This window comes from Lactuca virosa, chromosome 6 (genome assembly GCF_052849685.1).
Source record: "Lactuca virosa cultivar CGN04683 chromosome 6, Lactuca_virosa_CGN04683_v6, whole genome shotgun sequence".
In the NCBI taxonomy this organism is placed as follows: Eukaryota; Viridiplantae; Streptophyta; class Magnoliopsida; order Asterales; family Asteraceae; genus Lactuca; species Lactuca virosa.
Window position 1 is genome coordinate 49,738,076 of NC_136431.1, and position 25,043 is coordinate 49,763,118.

Here is a 25,043-nt window from a genome sequence, read left to right on the forward strand (position 1 = left end):
GGACTTGACCCCTGGCTAGCTGCGTGTCACCTACCTCAGCCCAGCACAGAGGGGATCTGCACTTACGGTCGTAGAGGGCTTCAAACGGTGCAGTCTTGATGCTAGTATGGTAGCTGTTGTTGTAGGAAAACTCGACCAGAGGAAGATGAGCATCCCATGACGTGCCGAAGTCAATGACACAGGCTCTCAACATATGTTCCAATGTCTGAATTGTTCTCTCACTCTGTCCATCTGTCTGTGGATGATAAGCCGTGCTCATATCCAACTTAGTTCCAAGAGCCTTCTGTAGCGATTGCCAAAATCTTGAGGTGAACCTGCTATCTCGGTCGGAGATAATGGATACAGGTACCCCATGAAGGCGAACTATCTCTCGAATGTAGATCTGTGTGAGTCTCTCCATTTTGAATTTTTCCTTGATTGGCAGGAAGTGGGCGGATTTTGTCAACCGATCGACAATTACCCAGATGGTGTCGTGCCCACTCGGAGATCTGGGTAACTTAGTGATAAAATCCATTGTTATCCTTTCCCACTTCCACTCAGGTATTTCTGGCTGCTGAAGTAAACCTGAGGGCTTTTGATACTCTACCTTCACCTTGGCGTAAGTCAAGCACTTACTCACGAAGGTAGCAATTCCTGCTTTCTTGTTTGTCCAACAATAGAGTTGTTTGAGATCCAGATACATCTTATTTGAACCTGGGTGAACAGAGTATCTTCGCTTGTGAGCCTCATTCATGACAACCTCCCTGTACCCACCATACTTTGGGGTCTAGATCCAGTTCATAAAATAGTATGCTCCGTCTCTCCTGACCTCCAAGTTCTTGTCCATTCCCCGTAAGGCTTCATCCGCCACTTTCTCTGGTTTCAAGACTTCCAGCTGAGCCTCTTTGATTTGTGCGGATAAATGGGAATGAATGGTCATCGTTAATTATTTCACCTTTCGCCCTGAATACTCCTTTCGACTGAGGGCATCTGCTACTACATTGGCCTTGCCGGGATGGTAGCGAATTTCACACTCGTAGTCACTGAGTAGTTCTACCCACCGCCACTGTCTCATGTTTAACTCCTTCTGATCAAAGATGTGCTGCAAGCTCTTATGGTCGGTGAAGATAGTGCACTCGGTTCCATAGAGATAGTGTCTCCAAATCTTTAATGCAAAGACCACTGCTCCCAACTCTAGACCGTGAGTTGTGTAATTGACCTCGTGTGTTTTCAACTGTCTCGAGGCATAGGCGATAACTTTTCCTCGTTGCATGAGCACACAGCCTAGGCCCTGATTGGATGCATCACAGTAGACAACGAAGTCTTCCGTCCCTTCGGGCAGGGACAAGATAGGTACGCTGCATAAGGCCTGCTTCAATGTTTGAAACGTAGTGTCCTGCTTGACTCCCCAACTAAAGGTTACACCTTTCTGTGTCAGGGTAGTTAAAGGCTTAGCGATTCTGGAGAAATTCTGGATGAACCTGCGATAATAGCCTGCGAGACCCAAGAATTGCCGGATTTCTGTGGGTGTCTTTGGTGCAGACCAATTCTCAATCACTTTGATTTTGGAAGGGTCCACGTGTATTCCTTCTTCGCTAACCATGTGACCAAGGAAATTTACCTTCCAGATCCAGAACTCACACTTTGAACGTTTCCCGTATAGCTTCTCCGCCCTTAATGTTTCCAGCACCTGCCTCAAGTGCTATTTATGATCATTCTCACTCCGCGAATAGACAAGTATATCGTCGATGAACATAATCACGAACTTGTCTAGGAAAGGGCGGCACACTCGATTCATCAGGTCCATGAATACTGCTGGTGCGTTGGTTAGACCAAAGGGCATCACTACAAATTCGTAGTGTCCATAGCGAGTTCTGAATGTTGTTATGGGCACATCATTCTCGTGAACCCGTAACTGATAGTACCCTTATCTTAGATCTATCTTTGAAAATTAACTGGCTCCTTGAAGTTGGTCGAAGAGATCGTCGATTCTGGGTAAGGGATAACAGTTCTTGATGGTCAGCTTGTTCAGCTCTTGGTAGTCAATGCACATCCGGAAGGATCCATCTTTCTTTTTCACGAATAAGATCGGAGCTCCCGAGGGTGAGGAACTCGGCCTTATAAATCCTTTGCTGATCAGCTCATTGAGCTGGCTGGATAACTCTTGCATTTCTGCCGGCGCTAAAACGATAAGGAGATTTAGCTACAGGAATAGCTCCGGGGATTAAGTCGATACGAAACTCGACTTGACGCTCAGGAGGGATTCCTGGAATATCCTCGGGGAAGACATCAGGAAAGTTGCAGACTTCGGGGATGTTCTCAAGGTCTTTAACTTTTTGCGTCTCATCGACAACATGAGTTAGAAATGCATGGCATTCCTTCCGCGGATATTTCTGGGCCTTGATGCATGAAATGATACGAAGTTTCGAGCTAAGCTTATCACCATAAATCATGAGGGTTTCACCAGAGGAAAGATTGAGGCGGATACCTTTCTCGAAGCAAAGAATATCAGCATGATTGGAGCTCAACTAGTCCATGCCGATAATGACATCGAAGCTCTTGATGGACACGGGCATAAGGTCGATGGGAAAGGAGTTATTGTCTAGGGTAAGAGTATAGTCTAAGAATATGTCGTTAGCACTCTCTTTCTTTCCGTTAGCCATCTCGACAGTGAACATTTCGATTAAAGGTTGGGGTTTACATGTGATCAGATGTTTGAACGCATGACTATCAAAACTCCTCTCCGCACCATAATCGAAAAAAATGCATGCATAAGAGTTGTCAAGGAGGAACGTACCCATAACAACGGTAGGATCAGCGACCGTTTCCTCTGGCCCATCGCCAGAACTCTCCCTGTATTGCCACCAGTCGTTGCCTTGGGGCAGTTTCTCCTGAAGTGCCCAGCCTCTCCACATCCATAACAAGCTTGACCAGCACCCGCTCCTGGAGCCTGGTTGGTTGGTTGGGTTGGCACCTTGCAGTATCGAGCTGTGTGTCCCTTCCTTCCACAGCTGTTGCAACTCAAATCACGGCAAGGTCCGTGATGATGAAAGTTACACTTGTTGCATAGAGGTAGCTTCTTTGCATAAACACCGGTAGGAGCTTGGGTGGTTGGAACGGCAGTTGGAGTAGCAGCAGGAGTAGTAGCAGCATGAACTACTACTGTTTGTTGTTTCTTGGAAGGCTCCTGCGAAGACTGGCTCTTCCGCTTGTTCCAGGATTTCTTCTTCTTCCCACCACTTTCCTTTTGTGGCTCAGAGACGGCTGCCACCTCATCTAGATCGACTCCATGATCGATCAGAGTCTGCGCCAGGCACTTGGCGCTATCAAATGTAGTCGGTCTAGCAGCCAAGACCTTCCCTTTGGTTGGGGCCTTCAGCCCCCATATGTACCTCTCGATCTTTTTGCTTTCCAGGGTGACCATTCCCGGACAAAGGAGAGCCAGATCACAAAATCTAGCAGTGTAGGCAGCGATGTCAGATCCCTTCATCTTCAGATTCCAAAGTTCGTGCTCCAACTTTTTCACTTCGCCCCTCGGGCAGTACTCAGCAAGCATGAGTTCCTTCAGCCTTTCCCAACCCATGACATTAGCCACTGGTTGGGTTAGGGATTTGACTTGACCATTCCACCAGGTCAAGGCTCGGTCGGTGAAGGTGCAGGCGACGAACTTCACCTTGTTGGCTTCAGAACAGGCGTAAATTTCGAAGATGGATTCGATCTTCTCGAACCATCGAGTCAGAGCGATGACTCCTCCGTTTCCGTCGAAGGACTTGGGCTTTGCAGTCATGAAGTGCTTGTAGGAACACTCCTTTTGTTGTCCCTGACTTCCGTCTTATCTTTGAGGGTCGGTCCCACCTCCAGCCCCTCCAGCGTTCACTTGTGCCATTGCTGCAGTCACGGCGGCTGTGACAGCTGCCTGGAACATGACAGGGTCGAACTGAGGGGGTGGTGGTGGTGGCGGTGCGTGTTCGTTTCTCCTGTCGGATCTTCGGCGGGGAGGCATCTTGTTCTAGAAACAACCAGGAAAAAGAGGATGGTAAGTCCTCAAGATATATGAAACAAGATATATCTCATCCTGATAATAAAGTGTTCTACCAAGAGACAAGCAATGAAAGGTTACTAATGCAAGTAAGTTATCGCTGAAAAACGAATAGGTAGCAACACAAGGAATGAATCTCCTCACTGAATTTGGCTCTAGAAAAATACTCCTATAGTATTTTATGATGAACGTTTTTGGTAAGTTTTAGGCATGCTGTAATGCCACCGTCATTCCCAAGCACATGTTGGTCATGCCTTGACTAAATATAGTTGATCAAGCTATATTCACCCTAAACATGATAACATAACTTCCCAGGTTTAACCGCAGTTCCCCAACATCCAAATACTTTTTGTTTTGTTCTACTAATGACACGAATTCAGTTACGTATGCATGCTCGTATACTTTTTATAAAAATACTTATATTTTTGAAAGTATACTTTTAGTGTAGAGCACTTAGGCCCCTTAGTGTTTATAGTTGTATACCACGTAAGGTTCGGTATACTAGTTCGCTATAAACAAGGGCTCTAATACCAATTTGTCACACCCCAAAACCAGAATGGCGGAAACGTTCTGGGGTGGAGGACGTCATGTGTAGCATCACAACCAATGAATAATAGAAATCATAGCAACACAACCATTATAGTGAATACTTAAATGAAAATGATTACACCAGTTTGAAACCTTGTCTGAAACTTGTTTGGATTACATCAAATAGTTTGTAAAATATAAACATAAAACTCTTATTGCTCCAGCTCATCAAAAATCCAGCAGGTACCTGTCTACTGATTTCCTGAGAATACAAGCAGTTTGAAAACTATCAGCATAAAGCTGGTGAGTTCATCAGTGGTATTTTGTAATGAAAACTTATTGATGAGCTTGTAAAGGTGTTTGTATAGTTTCAAGAAAATCCGATATTTTCTTTAGTGAAAATGTAGTGTTTTCAATCCTGTATAAATCCATGAATGTTCGTTACTGAAAACTGTAGTGATATGCGAAAATAATACTTCATGGGACGAGCTAATGCTAATCATGATGTATAAGTATTTCGTACGTAAAACCATTGTAAAATCGGTTCTGTTTGAAAGCCCTGGAAATTCTCCAGTTGTAGTGTGTATTAGTTCTATTTAGTATAAATAAAACTGTTGAAGAGTGCCAACTTGCAAACTAAAGGTGATTTATACATATTGTGAGTCGTATAACCATACTTAATATGACTAGAGACCTTTCCAACGTTCTTCAGGCGTTGCGTTAAATGACATTTGTCACCCCAGGCATGCCTGCCTAACTGTAGCTAGCAGTTCGGGTGTGGGATTGTCAGTCCCGAATAGATCTATTCACAAATTTCACGCTCTCCCTCCAGGAGACTCTGGTTATACTATGATAGGATTTATCCCTGTACACCTAAGGGTACAATGTCGAAGTAGTGCCTCACAGTATCGTAAAATCTAGTTTACATGTGGTGTTGTAGCGTTATACCGTAGTGAAACCCGTATGTAGTGACAATTACAGTTATGAATGTCATGTTCATGTAGTGATGTAAACCATAAACTAAATTTTTCATAGTGTATATGTTTAGTAGTGAAAATTTCTGTACTTGTTACATTTCGAAAATCCCAAACTATACCGATTATAGTTTGCATGTAAAGCGTAGTGAATAGCGAGTTCGGAAAACTATGCAATTTTAGTGAAAACGTCCCTTATGCTCAACATGGTACAAAAGGGTTAAAGTATGAGAATTGCATGAGTTTTATACTTGTTAAAAGCTCTTTGTATTAATTTACAAAAGCATTTATGGTTTAGCTTGTATTCCCTCCTGAAAACATTATAAAACCAGTAAAAGTGTAGGGGTATGAACTCACCTGTAGTGAGTAGTTTGGATGAAAGACTGGTATAGGATGCTAGGTGTCAAGTGGAGGCTTGAGCACACACACATATCCTAATAAGCATATAATGACACATATATGAATATAATTAGTGTTTGTACAACTAATCATGTAAGTGAATCACCTTAGGAACATGGAAACACTTATATCGAAGTGTTATAGCCACAAAGGATTGCATCTAAGGAGTTTAAGGCCACACCATTGTGTTTACGGCCATGTGTTCACGGCCACAAGAGTTTACGGCCATGAGTTCACGGCCTCATGAGTTTACGGCCGTAAACTCATGATGATTTGTGCCCAAAAGGTGATTTAAGGTCTTACAATCCACAAGAAAGTGTTCTAGCCTTAAGTCCAAGCCTTAGGAAGAGTTATGACCATATTTGCACCTTTAATAAGGGTTTACGGCCAAGGGAGATGCTCTTGGCCGTAAACTCACTTTGATCATGGATAGTGGTTGATTTCAAGGTGCTAAGCATGAGTTATTACTAGATATCAAGTATAGGGAAGTAATACTTACGATTTGAAGGCAAAGGAGGGTGTTTTCGGCCCAAAACACCTAAGTGTCCTTGATGTTCTTGAGAGAGTTTTCGAATTCCAAGCCTTAGAAATGGAAAGAGTGAAGAAAATGGACCAAGCATCATACTTATAGGCTGGAGTTTACGGCCATCATGAGTTTACGGCCGTAAACTCATGGGCCCTGGCCGTAAACTCCTCATTTGAGGGTTTATGGCTTGTTTGATGGTTTGGAACTTTAGTTGACCCATTCTAACACTTGATCCTTTGATGTACTAAGCTTAGAATGCTCAAACAGACTCTAAATAGTGCTAAAAGTTAGTAGTAACAAGTCTGACTTTGATTGAAGTGAATGGTTTGTACAAGATAGAAATTTCGGGTTGTCACATCATCCCCCCGTTAGAGGGAATTTCGTCCCGAAATTCAAGAATAGAGATACAAATCATAGACTTGGAAAAAGATGAGGGTACTTCTGCTTCATTGAATCCTCGCGCTCCCAAGTGAATTCAGGACCTCGCTTGGCATTCCAGCGAACCTTCACTATCGGGATGCGGCTCTGCTTCGTACGCTTGATTTCCCGGTCCATGATTTCAACAGGTTCTTCCACAAAGTGTAGACTCTTGTCCAATTCAATCTTATCGAGAGGAATCACAAGTGTCTCATCGGACAGACACTTCTTTAGGTTCGACACGTAGAAGACAGGATGGATGTTGCTGAGCTCTCGTGGTAACTGGAGTTTGTATGCTACGGGACCGATCCTAGCAAGGATCTCAAATGGTCTAATGTACCTTGGGTTTAGCTTCCCACGTTTTCCGAAACGTATCATGCCTTTCCAGGGTGAGACCTTCAGAAGGACGCAGTCACCAACCTGGAATTCCAAGGGTTTTCCTCTCTTATCGGCGTAGCTCTTTTGTCTATGTCGTGAGGCTTTCAGTCGTTCCCGGATTTGTACGATCTTTTCAGTTGTCTCTCGGATGATCTCAGGACCAGTGAGAGTACTCTCGGGGACTTGACCCCTGGCTAGCTGCGTGTCACCTACCTCAGCCCAGCACAGAGGGGATCTGCACTTACGCTTCAAATGTCGCAGTCTTGATGCTAGTATGGTAGCTGTTGTTGTAGGAAAACTCGACCAGAGGAAGATGAGCATCCCATGACGTGCCGCAGTCAATGACACAGGCTCTCAACATATGTTCCAATGTCTGAATTGTTCTCTCACTCTGTCCATCTGTCTGTGGATGATAAGTCGTGCTCATATCCAACTTAGTTCCAAGAGCCTTCTGTAGCGATTGCCAAAATCTTGAGGTGAACCTGCTATCTCGGTCGGAGATAATGGATACAGGTACCCCATGAAGGCAAACTATCTCTCGAATGTAGATCTGTGTGAGTCTCTCCATTTTGAATTTTTCCTTGATTGGCAGGAAGTGGGCGGATTTTGTCAACCGATCGACAATTATCCAGATGGTGTCGTGCCCACTCGGAGATCTGGGTAACTTAGTGATAAAATCCATTGTTATCCTTTCCCACTTCCACTCAGGTATTTCTGGCTGCTGAAGTAAACCTGAGGGCTTTTGATACTCTACCTTCACCTTGGCGTAAGTCAAGCACTTACTCACGAAGGTAGCAATTCCTGCTTTCATGTTTGTCCAACAATAGAGTTGTTTGAGATCCAGATACATCTTATTTGAACCTGGGTGAACAGAGTATCTTGGCTTGTGAGCCTCATTCATGACAACCTCCCTGTACCCACCATACTTTGGGGTCTAGATCCAGTTCATAAAATAGTGTGCTCAGTCTCTCCTGACCTCCAAGTTCTTGTCCATTCCCCGTAAGGCTTCATCCGCCACTTTCTCTGGTTTCAAGACTTCCAGCTGAGCCTCTTTGATTTGCGCGGATAAATGGGAATGAATGGTCATCGTTAATTATTTCACCTTTCGCCCTGAATACTCCTTTCGACTGAGGGCATCTGCTACTACATTGGCCTTGCCGGGATGGTAGCGAATTTCACACTCGTAGTCACTGAGTAGTTCTACCCACCGCCACTGTCTCATGTTTAACTCCTTCTGATCAAAGATGTGCTGCAAGCTCTTATGGTCGGTGAAGATAGTGCACTCGGTTCCATAGAGATAGTGTCTCCAAATCTTTAATGCAAAGACCACTGCTCCCAACTCTAGACCGTGAGTTGTGTAATTGACCTCGTGTGTTTTCAACTGTCTCGAGGCATAGGCGATAACTTTTCCTCGTTGCATGAGCACACAGCCTAGGCCCTGATTGGATGCATCACAGTAGACAACGAAGTCTTCCGTCCCTTCGGGCAGGGACAAGATAGGTACGCTGCATAAGGCCTGCTTCAATGTTTGAAACGTAGTGTCCTGCTTGACTCCCCAACTAAAGGTTACACCTTTCTGTGTCAGGGTAGTTAAAGGCTTAGCGATTCTGGAGAAATTCTGGATGAACCTGCGATAATAGCCTGCGAGACCCAAGAATTGCCGGATTTCTGTGGGTGTCTTTGGTGCAGACCAATTCTCAATCACTTTGATTTTGGAAGGGTCCACGTGTATTCCTTCTTCGCTAACCATGTGACCAAGGAAATTTACCTTCCAGATCCAGAACTCACACTTTAAAAGTTTCCCGTATAGCTTCTCCGCCCTTAATGTTTCCAGCACCTGCCTCAAGTGCTATTTATGATCATTCTCACTCCGCGAATAGACAAGTATATCGTCGATGAACATAATCACGAACTTGTCTAGGAAAGGGCGGCACACTCGATTCATCAGGTCCATGAATACTGCTGGTGCGTTGGTTAGACCAAAGGGCATCACTACAAATTCGTAGTGTCCATAGCGAGTTCTGAATGTTGTTATGGGCACATCATTCTCGTGAACCCGTAACTGATAGTACCCTTATCTTAGATCTATCTTTGAAAATTAACTGGCTCCTTGAAGTTGGTCGAAGAGATCGTCGATTCTGGGTAAGGGATAACAGTTCTTGATGGTCAGCTTGTTCAGCTCTTGGTAGTCAATGCACATCCGGAAGGATCCATCTTTCTTTTTCACGAATAAGATCGGAGCTCCCGAGGGTGAGGAACTCGGCCTTATAAATCCTTTGCTGATCAGCTCATTGAGCTGGCTGGATAACTCTTGCATTTCTGCCGGCGCTAAAACGATAAGGAGATTTAGCTACAGGAATAGCTCCGGGGATTAAGTCAATACGAAACTCGACTTGACGCTCAGGAGGGATTCCTGGAATATCCTCGGGGAAGACATCAGGAAAGTTGCAGACTTCGGGGATGTTCTCAAGGTCTTTAACTTTTTGCGTCTCATCGACAACATGAGTTAGAAATGCATGGCATTCCTTCCGCGGATATTTCTGGGCCTTGATGCATGAAATGATACGAAGTTTCGAGCTAAGCTTATCACCATAAATCATGAGGGTTTCACCAGAGGAAAGATTGAGGCGGATACCTTTCTCGAAGCAAAGAATATCAGCATGATTGGAGCTCAACTAGTCCATGCCGATAATGACATCGAAGCTCTTGATGGACACGGGCATAAGGTCGATGGGAAAGGAGTTATTGTCTAGGGTAAGAGTATAGTCTAAGAATATGTCGTTAGCACTCTCTTTCTTTCCGTTAGCCATCTCGACAGTGAACATTTCGATTAAAGGTTGGGGTTTACATGTGATCAGATGTTTGAACGCATGACTAACAAAACTCCTCTCCGCACCATAATCGAAAAAAATGCATGCATAAGAGTTGTCAAGGAGGAACGTACCCATAACAACGGTAGGATCAGCGACCGTTTCCTCTGGCCCATCGCCAGAACTCTCCCTGTATTGCCACCAGTCGTTGCCTTGGGGCAGTTTCTCCTGAAGTGCCCAGCCTCTCCACATCCATAACAAGCTTGACCAGCACCCGCTCCTGGAGCCTGGTTGGTTGGTTGGGTTGGCACCTTGCAGTATCGAGCTGTGTGTCCCTTCCTTCCACAGCTGTTGCAACTCAAATCACGGCAAGGTCCGTGATGATGAAAGTTACACTTGTTGCATAGAGGTAGCTTCTTTGCATAAACACCGGTAGGAGCTTGGGTGGTTGGAACGGCAGTTGGAGTAGCAGCAGGAGTAGTAGCAGCATGAACTACTACTGTTTGTTGTTTCTTGGAAGGCTCCTGCGAAGACTGGCTCTTCCGCTTGTTCCAGGATTTCTTCTTCTTCCCACCACTTTCCTTTTGTGGCTCAGAGACGGCTGCCACCTCATCTAGATCGACTCCATGATCGATCAGAGTCTGCGCCAGGCACTTGGCGCTATCAAATGTAGTCGGTCTAGCAGCCAAGACCTTCCCTTTGGTTGGGGCCTTCAGCCCCCATATGTACCTCTCGATCTTTTTGCTTTCCAGGGTGACCATTCCCGGACAAAGGAGAGCCAGATCACAAAATCTAGCAGTGTAGGCAGCGATGTCAGATCCCTTCATCTTCAGATTCCAAAGTTCGTGCTCCAACTTTTTCACTTCGCCCCTCGGGCAGTACTCAGCAAGCATGAGTTCCTTCAGCCTTTCCCAACCCATGACATTAGCCACTGGTTGGGTTAGGGATTTGACTTGACCATTCCACCAGGTCAAGGCTCGGTCGGTGAAGGTGCAGGCGACGAACTTCACCTTGTTGGCTTCAGAACAGGCGTAAATTTCGAAGATGGATTCGATCTTCTCGAACCATCGAGTCAGAGCGATGACTCCTCCGTTTCCGTCGAAGGACTTGGGCTTTGCAATCATGAAGTGCTTGTAGGAACACTCCTTTTGTTGTCCCTGACTTCCGTCTTATCTTTGAGGGTCGGTCCCACCTCCAGCCCCTCCAGCGTTCACTTGTGCCATTGCTGCAGTCACGGCGGCTGTGACAGCTGCCTGGAACATGACAGGGTCGAACTGAGGGGGTGGTGGTGGTGGCGGTGCGTGTTCGTTTCTCCTGTCGGATCTTCGGCGGGGAGGCATCTTGTTCTAGAAACAACCAGGAAAAAGAGGATGGTAAGTCCTCAAGATATATGAAACAAGATATATCTCATCCTGATAATAAAGTGTTCTACCAAGAGACAAGCAATGAAAGGTTACTAATGCAAGTAAGTTATCGCTGAAAAACGAATAGGTAGCAACACAAGGAATGAATCTCCTCACTGAATTTGGCTCTAGAAAAATACTCCTATAGTATTTTATGATGAACGTTTTTGGTAAGTTTTAGGCATGCTGTAATGCCACCGTCATTCCCAAGCACATGTTGGTCATGCCTTGACTAAATATAGTTGATCAAGCTATATTCACCCTAAACATGATTACATAACTTCCCAGGTTTAACCGCAGTTCCCCAACATCCAAATACTTTTTGTTTTGTTCTACTAATGACACGAATTCAGTTACGTATGCATGCTCGTATACTTTTTATAAAAATACTTATATTTTTGAAAGTATACTTTTAGTGTAGAGCACTTAGGCCCCTTAGTGTTTATAGTTGTATACCACGTAAGGTTCGGTATACTAGTTCGCTATAAACAAGGGCTCTGATACCAATTTGTCACACCCCAAAACCAGAATGGCGGAAACGTTCTGGGGTGGAGGACGTCATGTGTAGCATCACAACCAATGAATAATAGAAATCATAGCAACACAACCATTATAGTGAATACTTAAATGAAAATGATTACACCAGTTTGAAACCTTGTCTGAAACTTGTTTGGATTACATCAAATAGTTTGTAAAATATAAACATAAAACTCTTATTGCTCCAGCTCATCAAAAATCCAGCAGGTACCTGTCTACTGATTTCCTGAGAATACAAGCAGTTTGAAAACTATCAGCATAAAGCTGGTGAGTTCATCAGTGGTATTTTGTAATGAAAACTTATTGATGAGCTTGTAAAGGTGTTTGTATAGTTTCAAGAAAATCCGATATTTTCTTTAGTGAAAATGTAGTGTTTTCAATCCTGTATAAATCCATGAATGTTCGTTACTGAAAACTGTAGTGATATGCGAAAATAATACTTCATGGGACGAGCTAATGCTAATCATGATGTATAAGTATTTCGTACGTAAAACCATTGTAAAATCGGTTCTGTTTGAAAGCCCTGGAAATTCTCCAGTTGTAGTGTGTATTAGTTCTATTTAGTATAAATAAAACTGTTGAAGAGTGCCAACTTGCAAACTAAAGGTGATTTATACATATTGTGAGTCGTATAACCATACTTAATATGACTAGAGACCTTTCCAACGTTCTTCAGGCGTTGCGTTAAATGACATTTGTCACCCCAGGCATGCCTGCCTAACTGTAGCTAGTAGTTCGGGTGTGGGATTGTCAGTCCCGAATAGATCTATTCACAAATTTCACGCTCTCCCTCCAGGAGACTCTGGTTATACTATGATAGGATTTATCCCTGTACACCTAAGGGTACAATGTCGAAGTAGTGCCTCACAGTATCGTAAAATCTAGTTTACATGTGGTGTTGTAGCGTTATACCGTAGTGAAACCCGTATGTAGTGACAATTACAGTTATGAATGTCATGTTCATGTAGTGATGTAAACCATAAACTAAATTTTTCATAGTGTATATGTTTAGTAGTGAAAATTTCTGTACTTGTTACATTTCGAAAATCCCAAACTATACCGATTATAGTTTGCATGTAAAGCGTAGTGAATAGCGAGTTCGGAAAACTATGCAATTTTAGTGAAAACGTCCCTTATGCTCAACATGGTACAAAAGGGTTAAAGTATGAGAATTGCATGAGTTTTATACTTGTTAAAAGCTCTTTGTATTAATTTACAAAAGCATTTATGGTTTAGCTTGTATTCCCTCCTGAAAACATTATAAAACCAGTAAAAGTGTAGGGGTATGAACTCACCTGTAGTGAGTAGTTTGGATGAAAGACTGGTATAGGATGCTAGGTGTCAAGTGGAGGCTTGAGCACACACACATATCCTAATAAGCATATAATGATACATATATGAATATAATTAGTGTTTGTACAACTAATCATGTAAGTGAATCACCTTAGGAACATGGAAACACTTATATCGAAGTGTTATAGCCACAAAGGATTGCATCTAAGGAGTTTAAGGCCACACCATTGTGTTTACGGCCATGTGTTCACGGCCACAAGAGTTTACGGCCATGAGTTCACGGCCTCATGAGTTTACGGCCGTAAACTCATGATGATTTGTGCCCAAAAGGTGATTTAAGGTCTTACAATCCACAAGAAAGTGTTCTAGCCTTAAGTCCAAGCCTTAGGAAGAGTTATGACCATATTTGCACCTTTAATAAGGGTTTACGGCCAAGGGAGATGCTCTTGGCCGTAAACTCACTTTGATCATGGATAGTGGTTGATTTCAAGGTGCTAAGCATGAGTTATTACTAGATATCAAGTATAGGGAAGTAATACTTACGATTTGAAGGCAAAGGAGGGTGTTTTCGGCCCAAAACACCTAAGTGTCCTTGATGTTCTTGAGAGAGTTTTCGAATTCCAAGCCTTAGAAATGGAAAGAGTGAAGAAAATGGACCAAGCATCATACTTATAGGCTGGAGTTTACGGCCATCATGAGTTTACGGCCGTAAACTCATGGGCCCTGGCCGTAAACTCCTCATTTGAGGGTTTATGGCTTGTTTGATGGTTTGGAACTTTAGTTGACCCATTCTAACACTTGATCCTTTGATGTACTAAGCTTAGAATGCTCAAACAGACTCTAAATAGTGCTAAAAGTTAGTAGTAACAAGTCTGACTTTGATTGAAGTGAATGGTTTGTACAAGATAGAAATTTCGGGTTGTCACATCATCCCCCCGTTAGAGGGAATTTCGTCCCGAAATTCAAGAATAGAGATACAAATCATAGACTTGGAAAAAGATGAGGGTACTTCTGCTTCATTGAATCCTCGCGCTCCCAAGTGAATTCAGGACCTCGCTTGGCATTCCAGCGAACCTTCACTATCGGGATGCGGCTCTGCTTCGTACGCTTGATTTCCCGGTCCATGATTTCAACGGGTTCTTCCACAAAGTGTAGACTCTTTTCCAATTCAATCTTATCGAGAGGAATCACAAGTGTCTCATCGGACTGACACTTCTTTAGGTTCGACACGTAGAAGACAGGATGGATGTTGCTGAGCTCTCGTGGTAACTGGAGTTTGTATGCTACGGGACCGATCCTAGCAAGGATCTCAAATGGTCTAATGTACCTTGGGTTTAGCTTCCCACGTTTTCCGAAACGTATCATGCCTTTCCAGGGTGAGACCTTCAGAAGGACGCAGTCACCAACCTGGAATTCCAAGGGTTTTCCTCTCTTATCGGCGTAGCTCTTTTGTCTATGTCGTGAGGCTTTCAGTCGTTCCCGGATTTGTACGATCTTTTCAGTTGTCTCTCGGATGATCTCAGGACCAGTGAGAGTACTCTCGGGGACTTGACCCCTGGCTAGCTGCGTGTCACCTACCTCAGCCCAGCACAGAGGGGATCTGCACTTACGCTTCAAATGTCGCAGTCTTGATGCTAGTATGGTAGCTGTTGTTGTAGGAAAACTCGACCAGAGGAAGATGAGCATCCCATGACGTGCCGCAGTCAATGACACAGGCTCTCAACATATGTTCCAATGTCTGAATTGTTCTCTCACTCTGTCCATCTGTCTGTGGATGATAAGTCGTGCTCATATCCAACTTAGTTCCAAGAGCCTTCTGTAGCGATTGCCAAAATCTTGAGGTGAACCTGCTATCTCGGTCGGAGATAATGGATACAGGTACCCCATGAAGGCAAACTATCTCTCGAATGTAGATCTGTGTGAGTCTCTCCATTTTGAATTTTTCCTTGATTGGCAGGAAGTGGGCGGATTTTGTCAACCGATCGACAATTATCCAGATGGTGTCGTGCCCACTCGGAGATCTGGGTAACTTAGTGATAAAATCCATTGTTATCCTTTCCCACTTCCACTCAGGTATTTCTGGCTGCTGAAGTAAACCTGAGGGCTTTTGATACTCTACCTTCACCTTGGCGTAAGTCAAGCACTTACTCACGAAGGTAGCAATTCCTGCTTTCATGTTTGTCCAACAATAGAGTTGTTTGAGATCCAGATACATCTTATTTGAACCTGGGTGAACAGAGTATCTTGGCTTGTGAGCCTCATTCATGACAACCTCCCTGTACCCACCATACTTTGGGGTCTAGATCCAGTTCATAAAATAGTGTGCTCAGTCTCTCCTGACCTCCAAGTTCTTGTCCATTCCCCGTAAGGCTTCATCCGCCACTTTCTCTGGTTTCAAGACTTCCAGCTGAGCCTCTTTGATTTGCGCGGATAAATGGGAATGAATGGTCATCGTTAATTATTTCACCTTTCGCCCTGAATACTCCTTTCGACTGAGGGCATCTGCTACTACATTGGCCTTGCCGGGATGGTAGCGAATTTCACACTCGTAGTCACTGAGTAGTTCTACCCACCGCCACTGTCTCATGTTTAACTCCTTCTGATCAAAGATGTGCTGCAAGCTCTTATGGTCGGTGAAGATAGTGCACTCGGTTCCATAGAGATAGTGTCTCCAAATCTTTAATGCAAAGACCACTGCTCCCAACTCTAGACCGTGAGTTGTGTAATTGACCTCGTGTGTTTTCAACTGTCTCGAGGCATAGGCGATAACTTTTCCTCGTTGCATGAGCACACAGCCTAGGCCCTGATTGGATGCATCACAGTAGACAACGAAGTCTTCCGTCCCTTCGGGCAGGGACAAGATAGGTACGCTGCATAAGGCCTGCTTCAATGTTTGAAACGTAGTGTCCTGCTTGACTCCCCAACTAAAGGTTACACCTTTCTGTGTCAGGGTAGTTAAAGGCTTAGCGATTCTGGAGAAATTCTGGATGAACCTGCGATAATAGCCTGCGAGACCCAAGAATTGCCGGATTTCTGTGGGTGTCTTTGGTGCAGACCAATTCTCAATCACTTTGATTTTGGAAGGGTCCACGTGTATTCCTTCTTCGCTAACCATGTGACCAAGGAAATTTACCTTCCAGATCCAGAACTCACACTTTGAAAGTTTCCCGTATAGCTTCTCCGCCCTTAATGTTTCCAGCACCTGCCTCAAGTGCTATTTATGATCATTCTCACTCCGCGAATAGACAAGTATATCGTCGATGAACATAATCACGAACTTGTCTAGGAAAGGGCGGCACACTCGATTCATCAGGTCCATGAATACTGCTGGTGCGTTGGTTAGACCAAAGGGCATCACTACAAATTCGTAGTGTCCATAGCAAGTTCGGAATGTTGTTTTGGGCACATCATTCCCGTGAACCCGTAACTGATAGTACCCTTATCTAAGATCTATCTTTGAAAAGTAACTGGCTCCTTGAAGTTGGTCGAAGAGATCGTCGATTCTGGGTAAGGGATAACAGTTCTTGATGGTCAGCTTGTTTAGCTCTTGGTAGTCAATGCACATCCGGAAGGATCCATCTTTCTTTTTCACGAATAAGATCGGAGCTCCCGAGGGTGAGGAACTCGACCTTATAAATCATTTGCTGATCAGCTCATTGAGCTGGCTGGATAACTCTTGCATTTCTGCCGGCGCTAAAACGATAAGGAGATTTAGCTACAGGAATAGCTCCGGGGATTAACTCGATACGAAACTCGACTTGACGCTCAGGAGGGATTCCTGGAAGATCCTCGGGGAAGACATCAGGAAAGTTGCAGACTTCAGGGATGTTCTCAAGGTCTTTAACTTTTTGCGTCTCATCGACAACATGAGTTAGAAATGCATGGCATTCCTTCCGCGGATATTTCTGGGCCTTGATGCATGAAATGATACGAAGTTTCGAGCTAAGCTTATCACCATAAATCATGAGGGTTTCACCAGAGGAAAGATTGAGGCGGATACCTTTCTCGAAGCAAAGAATATCAGTATGATTGGAGCTCAACTAGTCCATGCTGATAATGACATCGAAGCTCTTGATGGACACGGGCATAAGGTCGATGGGAAAGGAGTAATTGTCTAGGGTAAGAGTATAGTCTAAGAATATGTCGTTAGCTCTCTCTTTCTTTCCGTTAGCCATCTCGACAGTGAACATTTCGATTAAAGGTTAGGGTTTACATTTCATCAGATGTTTGAATGCATGACTAACAAAACTCCTCTCCGCACCATAATCGAAAAAAATACATGCATAAGAGTTGTCAAGGAGGAACGCACCCGTAACAACCGTAGGATCAGCGACCGTTTCCTCTGGCCCATCGCCAGAACTCTCCCTGTATTGCCACCAGTCGTTGCCTTGGGGCAGTTTCTCCTGAAGTGCCCAGCCTCTCCACATCCATAACAAGCTTGACCAGCACCCGCTCCTGGAGCCTGGTTGGTTGGTTGGGTTGGCACCTTGCAGTATCGAGCTGTGTGTCCCTTCCTTCCACAGCTGTTGCAACTCAACTCACGGCAAGGTCCGTGATGATGAAAGTTACACTTGTTGCATAGAGGTAGCTTCTTTGCATAAACACCGGTAGGAGCTTGGGTGGTTGGAACGGCAGTTGGAGTAGCAGCAGGAGTAGTAGCAGCATGAACTGCTACTGTTTGTTGTTTCTTGGAAGGCTCCTGCGAAGACTGGCTCTTCCTCTTGTTCCAGGATTTCTTCTTCTTCCCACCACTTTCCTTTTGTGGCTCAGAGACGGCTGCCACCTCATCTAGATCGACTCCATGATCGATCAGAGTCTGCGCCAGGCACTTGGCGCTATCAAATGTAGTCGGTCTAGCAGCCAAGACGTTCCCTTTGGTTGGGGCCTTCAGCCCCCATATGTACCACTCGATCTTTTTGCTTTCCGGGGTGACCATTCCCGGACAAAGGAGAGCCAGATCACAAAATCTAGCAGTGTAGGCAGCGATGTCAGATCCCTTCATCTTCAGATTCCAAAGTTCGTGCTCCAACTTTTGCACTTCGCCCCTCGGGCAGTACTCAGCAAGCATGAGTTCCTTCAGCCTTTCCCAACCCATGACATTAGCCACTGGCAGGGTTAGAGATTTGACTTGACCATTCCACCAGGTCAAGGCTCGGTCGGTGAAGGTGCAGGCGACGAACTTCACCTTGTTGGCTTCAGAATAGGCACAAATTTCGAAGATGGATTCGATCTTCTCGAACCATCGAGTCAGAGTGATGACTCCTCCGTTTCCGTCGAAGGACTTGGGCTTTGCAGTCATGAAGTCCTTGTAGGAACACTCCTTTTTTTGTCCCTGACTTCCGTCTTATCTTTGAGGGTCGGTCCCACCTCCAGCCCCTCCAGCGTTCACTTGTGCCATTGCTGCAGTCACGGCGGCTGTGACAGCTGCCTGGAACATGACAGGGTCGAACTGAGGGGGTGGTGGTGGTGGCAGTGCGTCTTCGTTTCTCCTGTCGGATCTTCGGCGGGGAGGCATCTTGTTCTAGAAACAACCAGGAAAAAGAGGATGGTAAGTCCTCAAGATATATGAAACAAGATATATCTCATCCTGATAATAAAGTGTTCTACCAAGAGACAAGCAATGAAAGGTTACTAATGCAAGTAAGTTATCGCTGAAAAACGAATAGGTAGCAACACAAGGAATGAATCTCCTCACTGAATTTGGCTCTAGAAAAATACTCCTATAGTATTTTTTGATGAACGTTTTTGGTAAGTTTTAGGCATGCTGTAATGCCACCGTCATTCCCAAGCACATGTTGGTCATGCCTTGACTGAATATAGTTGATCAAGCTATATTCACCCTAAACATGATTACATAACTTCCCAGGTTTAACCGCAGTTCCCTAACATCCAAATACTTTTTGTTTTGTTCTACTAATGACACGAATTCAGTTACGTATGCATGCTCGTATATTTTTTTTATAAAAATACTTATATTTTTGAAAGTATACTTTTAGTGTAGAGCACTTAGGCCCCTTAGTGTTTATAGTTGTATACCATGTAAGGTTCGGTATACTAGTTCGCTATAAACAAGGGCTCTGATACCAATTTGTCACACCCCAAAACCAGAATGGCGGAAACGTTCTGGGGTGGAGGACGTCATGTGTAGCATCACAACCAATGAATAATAGAAATCATAGCAACACAACCATTATAGTGAATACTTAAATGAAAATGATTACACCAGTTTGAAACCTTGTCTGAAACTTGTTTGGATTACATCAAATAGTTTGTAAAATATAAACATAAAACTCTTATTGCTCCAGCTCATCAAAAATCCAGCAGGTACCTATCTACTGATTTCCTGAGAATACAAGCAGTTTGAAAACTATCAGCATAAAGCTGGTGAGTATCAGTGGTATTTTGTAATGAAAACTTATTGATGAGCTTGTAAAGGTGTTTGTATAGTTTCAAGAAAATCCGATATTTTCTTTAGTGAAAATGTAGTGTTTTCAATCCTGTATAAATCCATGAATGTTCGTTACTGAAAACTATAGTGATATGCGAAAATAATACTTCATGGGACGAGCTAATGCTAATCATGATGTATAAGTATTTCGTACGTAAAACCATTGTAAAATCGGTTCTGTTTGAAAGCCCTGGAAATTCTCCAGTTGTAGTGTGTATTAGTTCTATTTAGTATAAATAAAACTGTTGAAGAGTGCCAACTTGCAAACTAAAGGTGATTTATACATATTATGAGTCGTATAACCATACTTAATATGACTAGAGACCTTTCCAACGTTCTTCAGGCGTTGCGTTAAATGACATTTGTCACCCCAGGCATGCCTGCCTAACTGTAGCTAGCAGTTCGGGTGTGGGATTGTCAGTCCCGAATAGATCGATTCACAAATTTCACGCTCTCCCTCCAGGAGACTCTGGTTATACTATGATAGGATTTATCCCTGTACACCTAAGGGTACAATGTCGAAGTAGTGCCTCACAGTATCGTAAAATCTAGTTTACATGTGGTGTTGGAGCGTTATACCATAGTGAAACCCGTATGTATACCGTATGTAGTGACAATTACAATTATGAATGTCATGTTCATGTAGTGATGTGAACCATAAACTAAATTTTTCATAGTGTATATGTTTAGTAGTGAAAATTTCTGTACTTGTTACGTTTCGAAAATCCCAAACTATACCGATTATAGTTTGCATGTAAAGCGTAGTGAATAGCGAGTTCGGAAAACTATGCAATTTTAGTGAAAACGTCCCTTATGCTCAACATGGTACAAAAGGGTTAAAGTATGAGAATTGCATGAGTTTTATACTTGTTAAAAGCTCTTTGTATTAATTTACAAAAGCATTTATGTTTTAGCTTGTATTCCCCCCTGAAAACATTATAAAACCAGTAAAAGTGTAGGGGTATGAACTCACCTGTAGTGAGTAGTTTGGATGAAAGACTGGTATAGGATGCTAGGTGTCAAGTGGAGGCTTGAGCACACACACATGTCCTGATAAGCATATAATGACACATATATGAATATAATTAGTGTTTGTACAACTAATCATGTAAGTGAATCACCTTAGGAACTAGGAAACACTTATATAGAAGTGTTATAGCCACAAAGGATTGCATCTAAGGAGTTTAAGGCCACACCGTTGTGTTTACGGCCATGTGTTCATGGCCACAAGAGTTTACGGCCATGAGTTCACGGCCTCATGAGTTTACGGCCGTAAACTCATGATGATTTGTGCCCAAAAGGTGATTTAAGGTCTTACAATCCACAAGGAAGTGTTCTAGCCTTAAGTCCAAGCGTTAGGAAGAGTTATGACCACATTTGCATCTTTAATAAGGGTTTACGGCCAAGGGAGATGCTCTTGGCCGTAAACTCACTTTGATCATGGATATTTGTTGATTTCAAGGTGCTAAGAATGAGTTCTTACTAGATATCAAGTATAGGGAAGTAATACTTACGATTTGAAGGCAAAGGAGGGTGTTTTTGGCCCAAAACACCTATGTGTCCTTGATGTTCTTGAGAGAGTTTTCGAGTTCCAAGCCTTAGAAATGGAAAGAGTGAAGAAAATGGACCAAACATCATACTTATAGGCTGGAGTTTACAGCCATCATGAGTTTACGGCCGTAAACTCATGGGTCCTGGCCGTAAACTCCTCGTTTGAGGGTTTATGGCTTGTTTGATGGTTTGGAACTTTAGTTGACCCATTCTAACACTTGATCCTTTGATGTACTAAGCTTAGAATGCTCAAACAGACTCTAAACAGTGCTAAAAGTTAACAGTAATAAGTCTGACTTTGATTGACGTGAATGGTTTGTACAAGATAGAAATTTCGGGTTGTCACAATTTATTCTTATTTTTGAAAATTATAGTTGCCTCCTAGGGTTTCTTGTTTTGTGTTCAATGCTTGTATGTCTAAGAGAGAAAATATAGATCCAACATATTAGGGTTGCATGCACACGTAGTGATTGTTTGCTATGCTCAAAACCCATCAGTGTTATCAGAGCTATTTTGTTTTTTGTTTTCAATTAGATATGATGCAATTGATTGAATTTGACAAAATTAGGGTTTATGGCAATTAAACCCTAGGCCTTATGTTTTTCGCAAATTAGGGTTTATAACCCTTATTTTCGAAAATTAGCAAAAGGGTTTTAACCCTTTTCCTTTGGCCTCCATTTTTTCGAAATCTAGGGTTTCCTAACCCTTGGGTTTTCGAATTTTAGGCAAGGATTGAAAACCATGCCTTCCTCCCCAAGTTTTTGTAATTTCGAAAATTAGGGCTATGGGTAGGGTTCTTATTTTTGGTAATTATCTTCTTATTTGATTAACAAGATAATTGAAGATTTTTAATATATATCCCTCCCATATTTTTGAAATTTAGGGGATTGGAATTAGGTTAAATTATTTTGATTAAGTTAATGGATAATCCCCAAATGTTTTAATAAATTAATTAAAGGTTAGCTAATAGATAATTATTAAATCAAAATTTTTGAATTTTAAAATTTAAATTAAAATTGTTTTTAGTTTTTGAAAATTTAAAGATTTAAAAACCCTAGTATTTTGAAATGTTTAAAATATACCCTTTATACTATATGTAAAATTAAAAGTTTAATATTTACTATATGTATAAGACAAGTCAGTCGAACCGCTAGTACGTCTCATTCACAAAGCCGATCTATAAGGGGAGTTTAAAGAAGCGGCCTTTAAAATGACCGCCATTGGGTATCCACTCTTACCTACCGCTCCCTTGATTGGTGGAGGGTAATTGACCGAACGGGTTTGATAGGACACTTACTTCTCATTAATAAGTATAATGGAATAAATAAAATAACAAAATGTTTTTATTAATTTTCCAATATTAGTTACTTTAGGAAAATGTGAATTTGATGCTAATCCATGAAATTGCACATTACACTTTATATAAGTCGTTAGTGGAGCGTGTGTGGGGAACCGACACACTAATATGGACTAATAAAGAGTGGCAATGGGTGTCTCGTAAATTATCATTGATTAATGGAGCGTGTCTGCTTAACCAACACATTAATTAGGTGATAAATGACATCAAGAGTGCCAAGCGAATTTGCATGGTTATTCACACCTTATTTGTGATCCTTGGTATCCTAGTCACAAATGGAAAGGGCATAATCGAGATTAAACATGCCATTAAATAGTTCAATGGATCTCAAAAGATCTAGGAATTTCATTTAAAACCTAATTCATTTAAATTTCATTTTTTCGTTGTGAAATTGGTAAATCGTCATTTACCTACCTTTAAATAATTTGCAATTATATTACGGCATCCCTCTTTTGAATTGTGAATTATTTATTTGGATCCTAACCTTAATATTTCATTTGGGTGCTATATTAAGGATTTTCTTATCTAATCAAAAGTTGTCCCTCTTCTTTTTCAGATGTCAACTTAAAACAATGCTTCTGGTTCCTCCTCCAACAACAACTCCTGCAACCACTTCTCGCTCTTGAGCATCTGCTCAAAAGTCACCTTTGATGACACAAATTACAATGATTGGATGCAAAACATCAAGATGGCTTTTCGCTTCGAGGAAAAGGAATATGTACTCGGAAAAGAGCTGAACGATATTGATGAAATAACAACTACTCTTGAAGAAATGGTTGAGTATATGAGACATTGCAATGATGCTACCAAAGTGGCATGCATCATGTTGGATACTATGACTCCTAAGCTACAAAGGTTCTATGAGGATTACTGGCATTATGAGATGAACAAGGACTTGATGGAAAAGTACCATCAACGAGCTCATCAAGAGAGATACGAGATAGTAAAGTCCCTCATTACCAGCAAGATGAAGGACGGAGAGTCCGTCACGACCCACTTGCAACGCATGCAACGTTATGTGGATCGTTTGCTAAAACTCAATGTGAACTTCAATGAGGAATTGGCTATTGACATAGTCTTGCACTCATTACCCAGCTGTTATGATCAGTTTATCATGACTTATCATTTGAACAATGAGGAAACCACATTGAGTCAGCTTTAGAGCTTGCTGAGAACTGTTGAGAATGGAATGAAGGTAGAGTATTGCCTCCACTCCTGCTGCTACTGCTCCCGTCTTGGCCATTGGGCAAGGGAAGGGAAAGAAGAGGAAAGATCCTTTGAAAAATAATTGGAAGGGAAAGTACCAAGCAGGGTCCTCAAGCAATAGACCAAAAGAAAAAGCTAGTTCTGATGCTCCTCCTGCCTCTGATCCTAAGGAGGCTACTTGTTTTTACTTCCATCACAAGGGGCATTGGAAACGAAGCTGCCTCAAGTACTTGCAAGACATAAAGGATGGCAAAGTTAAGCCAACCTCGGCATGCATGTACAATATCCTATATAAAAACTCATCACATTAAAATTCTTGGGTCCTTGATACAGGATGTGCTTTTCACATTTGTTCTGACTTGCATGGACTAAAAAGAAGTGAGGATGTGGAACATGGGAAGATGAACCTGATTATGGGCAATAGGCGATCGTCACCTGTTACCAAGAATGGTGTTTATTCTTTAGTGCTTAGTAGTGGGTAATGTTTATATTTGAACAACTATTGCTATTCATCAGAAATGACAAGAAATATTATTTCATTTCATGGTTTATACATACAATGTTTTAGATATTCTTTTGATAATGAGAATGGTTCTTATAAAAATGGTGTATTTTATTTTGAAGAATTACCTTGTGATGTTGTGTATGAAACTGTGATGGTTGTATAAAATTTAGGTAATAGTGTTTTGCAAATTGATTCGTCTAATGGTTTAGACAAATCATGATTGTGGCATTGTGATCTTGGACATGTCAACAAGAAACGTATTTCCTAATTCCAAAAGGATGGAGTGTTGGAATCATTTGACTTAAGGTCATATGATACATGAGATTCTTGTTTGCTTGGAAAGAAGACTAAATCACCTTTCACTGGTTCTTGTGAAAGAGGTAAAGGATTGTTGGATCTCATACACACAGATGTGTGTGGGCCCTTCAGATCCACCACAAGGGATGCAAATCGATTCTATGTGACTTTCACTGATGATTATAGCAAATATGGATATATCTACTTAATCAAGCACAAGTTGGAAACCTTTGAAAAGTTCAAAGAGTTCAAACATGAAGTTGAGAATCAATTGGGCAGGAAGATCAAGATGATCAGATTTGATAGAGGTGGTGAGTATCTTAGTATCAAGTTTCATGACTATCTCAAGGAATGTGGAATTATTTCACAATTAACACCTCCTGGGACACCACAACT